At 43.2% G+C, this 14,158-nt stretch overlaps 1 protein-coding gene across 13 annotated transcripts in view; it reads left to right on the top strand.

Annotated features, from left to right (window-relative positions):
• GOLGA4 (golgin A4) overlaps nt 1-14,158 on the top strand; it is a 268,354-nt gene that overhangs the window by 28,168 nt on the left and 226,028 nt on the right. Inside the window, exon 3 of one of the 13 annotated variants that reach the window (XM_087892451.1) lies at nt 6,023-6,173. The exons of the other annotated variants lie outside the window; for them this stretch is intronic. The gene's annotated coding sequence lies outside the window, so the exon portion shown is untranslated. The remainder of the gene's footprint in view (nt 1-6,022; nt 6,174-14,158) is intronic. 13 annotated transcript variants of the gene reach the window in all.

The following is a 14,158-nucleotide window of genomic DNA, read 5'->3' as shown; positions in this document are numbered from 1 at the left end:
TGACTGAGTTAATATTTGTTTAAATATGCCTCCCCTTCTGGTCTGGCTCCAATTCATTAACTCAGTCCGGCCTTTAGGACTGTTTCTCTCTGGCTCCTTCAACGGACTCTCTATTTGGCTAATTTCTCTGATTCAATTCATATTTCTACTTAGTTTGTGCTTGTCATGCGGTTGCCGGTGTGCTCCGTGCTCTCCGAGTTCCGCTCAGCTGAGCAGCGGCTTGCCGTCGCAGCTTCAGATTACACTCGCCGCACTGACAGTCTGCAGGATCCTTTCCAACAAGGAGACCTTCGGCTAATAGTGAGTGGTGCGTGATTGAAGCTGTGGTGTCAGCTTCGCGCAGCGAGGGGATTGAGCAGAGTCCTATGTTGTCGGGGCTGAGCTCTCCCTATTAAGACCGTCGCTGTGACTAGCGGAGCCGTTCCATCGGCTTCAGTCACTATCGGCATATTTTCTCTCAATGCAAGGGACCCTTGAGGCTTCAGCCGCCATTTTGATTTGCCTCAGAAATGGCTTAAAGAACTATGTTGTCGGTTCTCTGCTACCTGCCCACAGTTAATCTTGGTGTTTATTAATTGTATGACTCTATCTTGGCATTTGGGGTTTTTTGCAGCCGTTCCATCGGCTGTCGTTTCCTACGGATCTTTGCTTGGTGGGTGGGAGCCATTACCAACGGCTCCGCGCCATTTTGAATGTCACAGCGCAGGAAGAGCCATTTCGTCGGTTCTCAGGCGCCTCCTTATATAGCCTTTCAGCGTTTTGGCAGCTGTGTTGTCAGCTGTCCACCAGTTTTGGGGACATCGTTGGCATATTGGTGAGCTGTGTTGTCAGCTCCAGCCCATCTTGTTTAAGGGCTTCTGGCTTGGGTTCGAATTGGGCACATTGTTTGTCTCTTGCCTGCCACGCTGCTTATCATCATCATGCGTTCAGAGCTGTTAGTCGGCCCCACTGCCTCCAACGAAGCCTTATTACACTTCTCTTATTCATTTTGTCCCACTTGCTAAAGCCAGCTTTACATTGCGATGGCAGAGGGCAATCGTTCCCCTGGCAACAGATCCAGATCTCCTACCCCAGTGGTCCCCAACCTTTTTATCGCCGCGGCCCGCTGAGCGCGCGCAGGGGTGGGGGCACGGCCCAGGAGCTTTTGCGCACGGCCCATTGCGCACGGCCCAGGAGCCTTTGCGCTGCAGCGTTCATGTCCCCCGGCCGCTGCGCGGCCCGGTGCCAGGTACTCCGCGGTCCGGCACCGGTCCGCGGACCGGGGCTTGGGGACCACTGTCCTACCCCATCTACCAGTAAAAAGAGCACCTCCAAATCGAGGTCCCATTCATCAAGAGAAAAATCACTCAGTCAAGCAGCGCCCTCCGCAGCTGCAGAAAGGGACGCTAAACGTAGACACTGGGCCTTGAGCAAGCAGATTGACAAGGCACAAAAGAAGGCAGTGGTTAGCTCTGCCCCGGTTACAATGGAACCTGCAGATCCGTATGATATGGATCTTGATCAGGGCCTTTCTCCCCTACGGGATCAAGACACTTCTCAGTGATCTCCCAATTCACCATCTGCAGCGCAACAGAACAGAGCCGTAATTAGGGAAGTATTTGCCCAGGGTTCTGGTTCCACAACGCCTCCACCCAGATCTTCACAGGTGTCTAAACCATCTGCATCTTTCACACGTACTGCTGCGGGGCTCCGTCCAGCAGAGGGTCAGGCCTCCACCATACCACAAGAGATGTGTGACCTTATCGCCTTATCGGTCTCCAGGGGTATAGATGCTGCTCTCACGCAAAGAGGCATTTTAGCTCCTTTATCTGCTCTGGTTTAGACACACAGGTCTGTCCAACCGTTGAGACAAGTTGTCAGTGATTCCCCCAAGGCTACACACTCGCCTTCCCTGTCCCATCATAGTGACCTCTCGTTGGCAGAGGAAGATGAAACCTTTGGGTTCGAGCTCTCTGGAGAAGAGGATGAGGGAATGTCCTCTGACAAGCCCCTTTCCACTGGCCTCTTCTGCCATGAAATGTTTAAGACACTGTTACATAAGGCGAGGGTCACTGCCAATATGGGGACAGTGCCCCCACGGTCTGAAGACCCTTCTGAATCCCAAGCCTCTACCAGTTCCTTGTTTACCGAGATGGTTCCGGAACATGAAACCATTTCGTCCCCCAAACTTTTCATGGTACAGCGTCAATGGGCCCAACTGGGGTCAATTCCTGCTCCAAGCGGCCTGGACAAGAAATTATATTTTGTAAACCAGGTCCTGGAAGACCTGCTTAAAATTCCCGCGATCAACGGGCTCTTGGCACATCTCTCCTCGCCCAGTATCCTTCCATCGGATGCCGCTGAAGGTCTGAAAATGGAGGACAGGCGGGCTGAGATTTCAACCCGCAAAACGCATCAGGCTGCTGCATGGGCCATAAAATCCGCCACAACGGCATCCTTCGCTAGGACATCAATCTTCTGGCTGCATCAACTACAATCCAGATTACCCACGGATGACGTTCGACCTCATCAGGACATCAATAAATTGATCGCTGCCGCCGAGTATTCTGCCAATGCTATGCTTAATTTGGTGGAAGTTTTCATCTCGAGCATTGGCCTCAAACATTGCCTCTAGACGCCTTCTCTGGCTGCGCCATTGGCAAGCAGACATGAAGACCAAGTGGCGGCTGGCATCAGCTACATTTAAAGGGGGATCCCTTTTTGGAGATGCGCTAGATCCTGTTCTAGTAGAAGGTAGGGACAAAAAGAAAGTGCTTCCCTATGCATCTGGCCAGCCATATCGACGTTCCACCTTCCCTTACCGCCGGCATTCCTTTTGGTCTTCGGATCCCAGGTTTCCATCCCCGGCATATCAGCAGCCTTTCCCTCACCCCTCTGACAGGGTCCCGGATAGGCAACAATTCCGGGAGCACTCACGCCACCCTCAGTTCTGACACCCCTTTAGGGGGTCCAGCTTCCATCCCTACCGCAGGAACAAATAGCGCCTCGGGCCTTGAGCCCATTGGAGGTCGGCTTGCCAGCTTCATTTCCACGTGGCAATGCATGACCACTGACGCATGGATTCTCCAAACAATTTTCCCTGGGGGTGACCCTTGAATTTATTTCCGAGCCCCCGCGGAGATTCATTCAATGTTCCACATCTGCGGATCCCTCCAAACGGGCCTTAATGGAGGCTGAGATTCACCACCTCCTGACTATTTGAGCTATTGAGCCCGTGCCCCTTGGCCACCGGGGCTTCGGTTTCTACTCAGTTCTCTTCCTGGTCCAGAAAACGTCGGGGGGCTGCAGAGCCATCCTTAATTTGAAGCATCTAAATCTCTATATCCGTTATAGACGTTTCAAGATGCAATCTCTGCATACCATATTAGCCTCCATCAGACGCGGAGATTCCATGACTTTCATTGATATCAGGGAAGCTTACCTGCATGTCCCTATCAGACTGGCTCATTGCAAATTTTTTCGGTTTTGTTATAATGGCACACACTTTCAGTACCGAGCCTTGACCTTCGGTTTGTCGTCCGCCCCTCACCCCTTCACTAAGATTCTGGACCCTGTGGCCACACATCTGAGAGCACGGCCGGTCAGATTGCTCTTTACCTGGATGATATCTTAATCCTTTCTTCCTTGTCCCAACAGGCACCAAGTTTGTCCACTTAGGAGCACGCATCAACACTGTATCTGGCCTGGTTTTCCTTTCTACAGAGCGCATGGTGGCCATTCGACAGACCATGAAGCAAGTGCAGTCCCTCCGGACAGTATCCCTTCTCTCACTGTTCCAGTTGTTAGGGCTCATGATTTCCCGCTTGTCCATCGTTCCTTGGGCGCGGCTATACTCTCACCCACTTCAGTGCTCCTCCTGCCCAGTCAGCGATCCTGCACCAGTTGCTCGAACCATCGGATCAGGGTACTTCAAAGGGTTCTGTCTTCCCTATGATGATGGACGCCTCCTGCCCTAGAGAGAGGCAGCCTGTTCTATGACCTCCCCACATCTCATTCTTACCACAGACGGCAGTCTGTTCGGCTGGGGCCCCCATTTCCGATCCCAGGTCATACAGGGTCTCTGGTCCCACGGGGAACTACAGAACTGGTACAGAACCAGTACCATTGGTTGGAGTTGCGCGCCGCACATCTAGTGCCCCGTCACTTCCAACACCAGCTGTTCAGTCATCACGTGCCGCTACAGATGGACAATGTGACGGCAAAGGCCCATGTGAACAGGCAAGGGGGCACTTGCTCCAGAGCCTTGCTGCGAGGCCATAGAACTGGGTCGCTGGGCGGAGACTCATCTTCTCTCAGGCAGAGCACATCTCAGGCATCGCCAACACCCACGGTGACTGGCTGAGCAAGACAACTCTCGATCCTGCGGAGTGGCAACTCCTTCCTGAGATTTTTGTGCAAATCACAACCATCTTCGGACGTCCCCAAGTGGATCTCTTCACCAGCCCAACAAACGCGCAGCTCCCACGTTTCTTCACCAGGTATTGGACACTGGGAGCCATGGGGACCGATGCCCTCTGTTGCCAATGCCCACCTGTCCTTCTTTACGCCTTCCCACCGATCCACCTGATTCCCAGGGTTCTCAGAAAGGTACTACTGGAGGGTGCGGACGTTATCTTTGTCGCCCCGTACTGGCCTCGACGGAGTTGGTTTGCGGATATACTGAGTCTGTCCTGAACCCCACCTTGGCGGATTCCCCCGAGTCAGGTCTTGCTTCGTCAAGGGAACTTCTACCACCCGAACTCTCAGTGGTTCCAGCTGGCCTCTTGGAACTTGAGAGGAAGATCCTGAAGTGGGACCGCTTCGCAGCGGAGGTAATTGACATTATTCTTGCATCTTGTCGCCGCTCTACGACTCGTATCTACAACGCAACCTGGTCTGCATTTAGTCGCTGGTGCGCCACGAGGTGTGCAGTTCCCATTTCCGCACCCATTTCCTGAGTTTTGGAATTCCTCCAAGAGGGATTGACCTCCGGTCTCACCGTCAATACCCTACGATGACAAGTTGACGCCCTGGCGACCTCTCTTGACGCTGGTAGAGCTTCCTCTCTTTCCAAGCATTCACGTGTTGTTCATTTCTATGGGGTGTGGCTAATCTTCATCCACCTACAGTTCACAGGTTCCCCTCCTGGGATCTCAGTCTCGTTCTCCAGGCCCTGACAGAGTCGCCCTTCGAACCGTTGGGATCGACCTCCTTAAAATTACTAACTTTCAAAGTCTCCTTCCTGGTGGCGATCACCTCAGCACGTCACGTTTCGGAGTTGGCGGCACTCTTGGTGTGTGACGACCTGTGCGTATTTCATTACGACCGGGTGGTACTCTGGCTGGACCCTACATTTCTCCCAAAAGTCAACACCTGGTTCCACCGAGCCCAGGAGATTATTTTATCCGATTTTTGCCCCATGCCTATGCATCCCTCCAAATGACGTTGGCATTCCCTGGATGTCTGCTGGGCTCTACGGAAGTATATTGGCAGGACTGCCTTGATTCGAAGGTCGGAATCCTTATTTATTTCCTTCCAACCCGCTTCTCTGGGTTCCGGGGTATCGTCAGTTACCATCACTTGGTGGCTCAAAGCCTGCATCACCATGGCCTACGACCACCAGCGCAAGCCTCGCCCGCGTCACATTATGGCCCATTCAGCGTGGGGTGCGGCTACCTCTGCAGTCTGGGCTACCCAGGCTTCCCTTCTCAAAATTTGCAGAGCGGCCACTTGGGCCTTACCTACGCCCTTCATCTGCAACTACAGGTTAGACAAATTTGCATCGGCCGAGGTGGCCTTTGGTCGCAGGGTGCTCCAGCAGGTCCTGTCAACTGACCAGCCTCACATTTCTTCCTTATTCCACTCTAGGGATATTTAGCTTGGCTATATCCCATGCAATGGACTCTCTGAACAGCGCAAGGGAGAAGGAACATTGGACTTACCTGAAGGTTCTTTCTCCTTGCGCTGCGGGAGAGTCCATACCCTCCCTTTGTCTCTATGGGTTCCGGACTTTGTTACTGGTTTCTCTTTGCTTGAGTTTCAGCCTTCTTCAGATCCGGACTTTCGTTTATGAACTGGAGCCAGACCGGAAAGGAAGGCGTGTTTAAACAAATATTAACTCAGTCATTGGCCAAGGACATGAGGACAGCCCATTCAGTTGACTCTCCCGCAGCGCAAGGAGAAAGAACCTTCAGGTAAGTCCAATATTCCTTTGTCTCAAATACATTGCTTCTAGCCAAAACTAATCTGTGGCTTCAGATTAGTTACCTAGACACATTTCAATTGGGCTTTTACCTGAGTTAAGGAATTAAAAATTGCTTAGTTGACAGTCTTTCTGGGCTCAATTGTATGAGGCCTACTTAGTATACTTTAACCTTTTGGCAGCTTTATCTCATTGATTGCAGTATTCTTTTAGGCCACCTGGTGAAAGTTGGCCACAACAGAACTATTGTGCAATGGTTGACTAGTAAGCTGTATCGAGAACTGTGAACGGGTTGCCTACTGCTGATGTGTCAGGGATCTTTATTGTTCTGTAAGGTTCTCTTTTGTCTAATGCATTATTTAATATCAAGCAGAAGCCACTGAGAGAATCAATTCAAAGCTTTGGTATGAAATGTATCAGTATGTTGTCAGCTGCATAGCTAGTTCCAAAAAAATAACCAATATCCTTACATATAACAGGCTAGATAAAGAAGAACAAACAAATTCAAAAAGATAGAGATATGGAGGAAAATATTCTTTGTGTTGAACATTATTTTCTATGTGAGGTTGAACCTATGTCAAAGAATTGGTTACAAAGAACTTTTTAAAATAATTATATCTAGTGCGCTAGCTGTAACTTGATTGATGCAGAGAGTGGGTGCTGCCACTGTGAGATAAGGCAGGTAGCCAGGGGGACTGGTACGGTATGTGTATGTGGAGATAGATTCCCTCTAGCCCACTTGCCATCACATAATACTAATTATGGGGAGCAGGCGGCATGAGGTTCGCCTGATCCGCCAGTTGCATCCCTTTCTGGATCGGGACTCGTTACGTACGGTCACTCATGCCCTCGTCACTTCCCGCCTGGACTACTGCAATGCTCTCTACATGGGGCTCATTCGACACATTTTGAAGCAATCAGCTTTCTCCAGGTAGCTGTCACGCAAGAAAGAACTTGATGATGTTGGCTGCCTTGTGAGTCGCTATTTCTTCCAGCCAAAATAGCAGTAAGACACATGGTTTTCTTGATACTCATCGGTTTTATTATTTACTATTCTTCTGGAATATTGATAATTTACTCATTGATGAGTACTGAGGTACTCATTGATGAGTACTGAGGTACCACTGTATGTTTCTATGTCAGACAATTATTTTTACTACAATTAAAACTATGCAATTATTTCTTTTTTTAAAAAAAAAATAATATTTATTAAATTTTCAAAGATTAATATACACAGTACAAAAAGAAACATAATACACAAAAAAAGCAAGAAACACACACACACACACAAACAAAAAATATAAACAACCAAAAACAAACATTGGTAGTACAGTGGTTTAAAGCACCCTGTTATTAACACAGCTGCCTGCAATTACTGCAGGTTCGAATCTTACCAGGCTCAAGGTTGACTCAGCCGTCCATCCTTTCTAAGTAGGTTAAATGAGGACCCAGTTTGTGGGGGCAATAAGCTGACTTTGTATAAATATACAAAAGTATGAAGGCTATTGCTTAATGCATTGTAAGCCGCCCTGAGTCTCCGAAGAAGGGCGGCATATAAATCAAATTTTAAAAAAAATATCAAAATTTCAATACTAATAACAACTTTTCTTCATTGGTATCTCTAGCCTATTTAACCTCTTTACATAAATTCTACTTCTAAATATCTGTATCTTAAACTTACATCTTTATCTAAATTATCTTGACTTCTATTTACAGTTCGATCTCGTAACAAAAACATCCCTTAAGTTTTATGTTTACTCTCCAACCAAGAATACCATTTATTCCATATTAAATAGTACTCGGTGTCCTCCCTCTCCTTCATTTCCATAGATAATCTGTCCATCTCTGCACATTCGTATATTTTTTTTTATTATAATTTTATCTGCAGGGGTGTCTGATTGTTTCCAGTTTTGTGCTATCACAATTCTACTTGCCATTAGTATGTGTAATGTGATATATTGTATACTTTTCTGCATTTTCCCTTCTAGAATACCCAGGAGAAACAATTCTGGCTTTCTTTCTATTTTCTGCCCTGTTATTTCATCCAGCCATTTTTTAATCTTGTCCCAAAATTTCCTAATCTTAGGACAAGTCCACCACACGTCCCTTGTTTGTGTCCACACCTCCGACATATCAGAGATTTATCTATTATTGGCCAAGAACATCCTGGCCAATCTCACTGGTGGCAAATGCCATCGGTAGAACATTTTGTAAAGATTTTCTTTATAAGCAGCTGACATTGTTAGTTTGTAATTTCTCTCCCATAATCTATCCCATTGATCCAAATGAATATGTCCAAACTTTTTTGCCCAACTAATCATTGTTTCTTTCACGGTTTCCTCTTCCATTTTAAATTTCAACAAAAAATTATACATTTTTGTGATGATTTTTTTCTTAGATACTAATAATATCTTATCAAGTTCCGAATTTTTTTTTTAAACAAAACTTAAAACAACCATCATTTCTTACAATTACAGAAAGTGTATCGATCAGTTACAAATCTTTTGTGCTTAATCCCATATCCATATTCTCATTTACCAATTATTTAACAATGGCTTATCTTCCATAAAAAAACCCGCTTTATATATTTTATTATTACATCCATTTCATATTTCATATTTCATTTCCATGCTTTATTATCTAGCCATTGGTAAAATAAGTCCCATATCAAATAATATTGTTTATCTTCCTGTTCTCTAATTTCAATTGTCAATTTGCTCATTTCAGCACATTCCAAAATTTTCTTAATAACATCATCATGAGTAGGTATCTTCTCTTCTTTCCAGTTTTTAGCAAATACAGCTACTGTTAAGACATTCACAATTAAGTATCTCAATTCTCTGTTATATGTTTCTGGTACAATCCCTAATAAAAATATCTCTGGTTTAAAATCAATATGTTTCTTTATCATTTTTTCCAACCAGGTATGGATTTTAGTCCAATATCTTTTAGCTTCTGCACATGTCCACCACATATGGTAGTATGAACCTGGAATCTGATGACACTTCCAACACTTCTCCGATTTGTTCTTGTACATTCTGGCTATTCTCGCCGGGGATAGATGCCACCTGTAAAACATCTTATACAAATTCTCCTTATATGCTGTTGACATTGTCATTTTATAATTCTGCAACCACAATTTCTGCCATTTCTCTAAATCAATCCCATGACCAAAATTTCCCCCCCCCCATGCAATCATTGTTTCTTTAACTTGTTCTTCTTCCAGTTTAACTTCTAATAGAGAACCATATAATTTTTTGATAACATAGTCATCAGAACCTGTTAAAATTTTATCTAAATTCATCAAATTACTGTAAAAACCCTCATTCTTAGAATCATCATATCTAGACTGTATTTGCATATATGAAAACCAATCCATTTCTATCTCTTGTTCTTCTAATTCCTGCTTCAATTTAAGTTCACCCTTTTCATTCAATAATTCACCATATCTAACAATTTGTTCCTTTCTAGATGTTATTGAGTGTGAGAATGCTTCAATAGAAGATAACCAGACTGGAATTTTTAAGTAATGGTATTTTTTTAAAAAAATATTTTTTATTTTTTATTTTCAAACATAAACATAAAATATATCTTTTAAGAACGAAGTCTTGATCCAGTCATAAATAGGTACAATCGCTTACATTTTTTAACAAACTCCATTCAAAATTTCCTCATTGCAGCTTTTAAAATTACAAATCAAAACAAAAAAATTTAACATAAATTCTAACATCTTAATTTAGGCCATACTATTATATCACCACAAATTGTAATTCCCAAATAAACTCCACTCATTTTTATATCCAAATATAAATCAAAGTTCATTCTAACTCTTTCCTAAATTTTCTCCATTACTTCTTTTAACATCAATATCAAAACACAAATTTAAGAAATATAACCTCTTGATCTAAGTATTTACCTTACTATTTTATCACCACAAATCTTAATTTCCAATATATACAACTCTATTTTTATTTCAATTTTATAAATCAAAATTCTATCTGTATTCCTTAATGTCTAATGGTAATGGTATTTTTTGATCTTCTCCCAATTTAATAACAAAGATTCTCATATAATATGTCTTCTGAAATAACCCTGTGTTTTTGTACTTTTATACCATAAAAAAGCGTGCCAGCCCAACAACAAGTCATGACCTTCTAAAGTCAACAATCTAATATTTCTTAACATTATCCATTCTTTAATCCACATCAAATTACATGCTTGGTAATATAGTTCCCAATCCGGCAAGCCAAAGCCTCCTCTTGATCTAACATCTTGCAACAATTTTAATTTAATCCTTGCCTTTTTACCCTGCCAAATATATTTTAACACAATTTTGTTTAGATCTTCAAAATATTCTTTCTCCAACTTAATTGGAATTGTCTGGAACAAATATAAAATTCTAGGCAATATATTCATTTTTATAGTTGATATCCTCCCTGTCAGGGCATTTATTAATCCCATGTTTGGCTCTGGGACTAATTACCCTGGTTTAAAGGAGGAGATGAATCGAGGCTTATTCCAAGTTGCACTATTCTGATAAAGAAACGCGAAGGAAGGTTTCTAATAAAACTCATTTATTTGTTATAAAGAAAATAAAACACCTCACTAACTAAGAAAAGTTAATTGTTACATTTTTGAAAATAATTCTGGCCGGCTATCTTTCAGCCGGACCTTGCTGGAAAAAGAACAAAGGAAAGAGTGAGAGAAGCAAGTGAAGGAATGTGGGTGGATGCGGAAACACGTAGCTTACTGATAAGAAGTTGGCAAAGCTACGGAGAGTCTGACAGTCCAGAAATAATGAGCTCAGCTGGTAAATAAAATAACGCAGTGACATTCCCCTTCTTTTGCCAGTTGAGCGAATATCAGTTCATCATCAAATAAGGCACATCTTCTCACGCAGATACTCGTGTTGAGCTGCTGGAAGTGGTTTGTTGAGCATATCAGCAATTTGATCATGTGTAGATACATATTGCATTTTGACAAAACCTTTTTTCACTAAATGTTTTATGTTTTGATAACGGATGTCAATGTGTCTGGACCTAGAACCTGTGAAATGAGATTCAGAAATATAAACCACCGATTCATTGTCTTCCATCACGGTGATCGGTCGGATTGGGTGTGTCCAGATATCTGTGACTAAAGCATCAAACCAAGTTAGAGAATTACATGCATCTGAAACACAAGCATATTCAGCTTCAGTAGATGAACAAGAAACAAAATTCTGTTTACGTACTTGCCAATAAACAGGACATCCATTTAAGAACATCATATAACCTGAAGTACTTTTACGTGATTTCTTATCACTTGCCCAATCAGAATCTGCATAACAACATAATTCTGCATAATCAGTATGTGTTGGTTCTAACAATAACTTCATGTGTTTGGTGTATTTTAGGTATCTCAATAATTTCTTAATACATGTCCAATGAAACTGTTTTGCCTTACCTACGTGTCGAGATAAGAGATTAACACTAAGTGCAATGTCGGGTCTGGTCCAACTACTAATGTACAATAGTGACCCTATGACTGAACGATAAAGTGTTTGATCCTCGAACTCAGGACTTTCTTCTTGTGTCAAGTTGTGAAAATCTGTTTGCATGGGTGTCTTTGTTGTGTTAGCATCTTTCATGTTGCAATGATGCAAAATTTGTTCAATTTTATCTTCTTGTGAAAGACTAAACCCCTTCTGTGTTTTTTCAATCTGAACACCTAAATAAGTGCTAATGTGACCTAATGATTTCAATGTGAAGTATCTCTGCAAAGCTTTGGCAAAAATTTCACTCATTTGCTTATTTGGACCAATATAAACAATATCATCAACATAAACAAGAACTATCTCATATGCATTGTTAGATCTTTTTGTGAACACGCACTCATCAGTTTCGGACTTAATAAAGCCCATTGAATTTAGTTTGTCAGTAAGACATAAGTACCACATTAAACCAGATTGTTTCAGACCATAGAGACTTTTGTTTAGGAACCAGGTATCCCCTTCTTGCTGTCGGAATCCTGGAGGACTTCTCACGTAGATCTCTTCGTCTAGGTCTGCATGTAGATAAGCCGTGTCAACATCAAACTGGAAAACTTCTAAACCAAGGATAGTTGCAGTTGCTAAAGCAATTTTTACACTCTCAGTTCTGACTGTCGGTGAGTAAGTATTTGTGTAGTCCTCAGGATAACGTTGAGCGAAACCCTGAGCTACAAGTCTGGCCTTGTACAGTGACTCACCATTTGGTTTCTTTTTGATTCTATAGACCCATCGAGTGCCAATGACCTTTTTGTTTGCTGGAGGTTTTGCAGGTGTAAATACTTTAAGTTTCTTTAGACTGTCCATTTCAACCTGCATTGCTTCATACCATTTGTCTTGCTCTGAATCAGGGAGCTGCTTGATTTGTGTGAAATTATCAGGTGGAAGTGTAACATTGCAAATCAAAGGCAAGGGTGCTTTTGTCAGTTGCCAAGAATATCGTTGTGGAGGGATCCCTTTTGTGGCCCTCTTGGAACGTCTCGGGACAACTGTCCTGTCTTCTTCTTCTTCGTCCTCGTCCTCACTTTCGTCGCTAGCGTCAGCATCCGCGGCTTGCGAAGACGGAACATTGGGTTGAGAAGAATCAGTGGAATCTTGATCATCAATCTGCGTAACATCAGCAGTATCATCTCTGGGAAAATAAACTCCAGGATCATTGGAATGAATCCTGGACCAGTCAATATCTTCTTCAAAATTAGCAGATTGGGAAATCACAATTGCATGTTTAGAGTCAATAAATTTGCTCCATTTTGAATTATCATCAATACCCATAAATCTCAGTCTCTTTGCTGCTGGACCTCCTTTTCTTCTTTGAGCTAAGGGAATGTTCACCATAGCATATGAACCAAAAATATGGATGTTTTTAAGATCAGGCTTGTAGCCATACAACATGAAGAAAGGAGTCTGATTTGTTACACTGCTCCAAGTACGGTTGACAATGTAATTTGCATATTTTATAGCTTCACCCCAGTATATCATATCAAGGTTGGCGTCTTCTAGGAGACAACGCATCATGGTTTGCAGTACCTCTCCGTTGTGAGCCGGTGTGTCAGGGGGTGAAGTCTGATGAATAATTCTATTCTTACGCGTCCAGTCCTGGAAACGCTGAGACATGAATTCGGCACCACGATCACTCTGGATTCTGGCGATGCGAACTTGGTGTTGGGTAGAAACAAGGGTTGCAAAGTCTTTAAAGATCTGAAAGGTCTCTGATTTTTCTTTCATAGGATATACATATCCATATCTAGAGTAATTATCAACAATTGTTAGAAAATATTTTCTACCACCAAATGATGGCGGGAAAGGACCAACTATGTCAATGTGAACCAAATCAAAAATGCGTGTTGACAGGCGTGTAGCGCGTTTGGGAATGGCTGCTGCTTTGGATTTGGCCTTTTTGCATACAGCACAATCCAAAAACACCTTACACCCCTTTAGATCCAAACCTTTTGTGAATTCCGGCATCTTCCTAAGAACACGGAAACTGGCATGCCCCAATCTTCTATGCCATTTGTGGATACACCTGGAATGCAAAGGTTTACCTGTTAGTGAATTCTCAACATTAACATTTTTATGCGGAACCTCAGGCTTGCTCTGAGCAACCTGTTTACCAATTCTATTTTTGTTGGCTTTAGGAGCCTTAGGGATAGCAACAGGATCTCTCACTGGAGCATCTCTCTCTGGGCCTGTGCTCTGCCTTTTTGGAGTTTGCATACTTGCCTGTGTTTGTGGTTTAGGCTTTGGCTTTAAGTAATAAACACCACCAATTAATATGGTTTCAGCAACAATATCTCCATCTTTAACTATGTAACTTGCTTTTTCAAGGTGGTGAACTTGGAACTTTAACATTCTAGACAAGTGACACTGACTAAGCAAATTACTGGTTGCTGTTGGTATGTAATAAACATCAGGAATGAATGCATCGAGCTCTTCAACATAAACAGTTCCTT

The sequence above is a fragment of the Pantherophis guttatus genome, chromosome 4 (genome assembly GCF_059756535.1).
Source record: "Pantherophis guttatus breed Tessera chromosome 4, ASM5975653v1, whole genome shotgun sequence".
Lineage (NCBI taxonomy): Eukaryota > Metazoa > Chordata > Lepidosauria > Squamata > Colubridae > Pantherophis > Pantherophis guttatus.
This window is presented reverse-complemented; position numbering and strand designations above follow the sequence as displayed.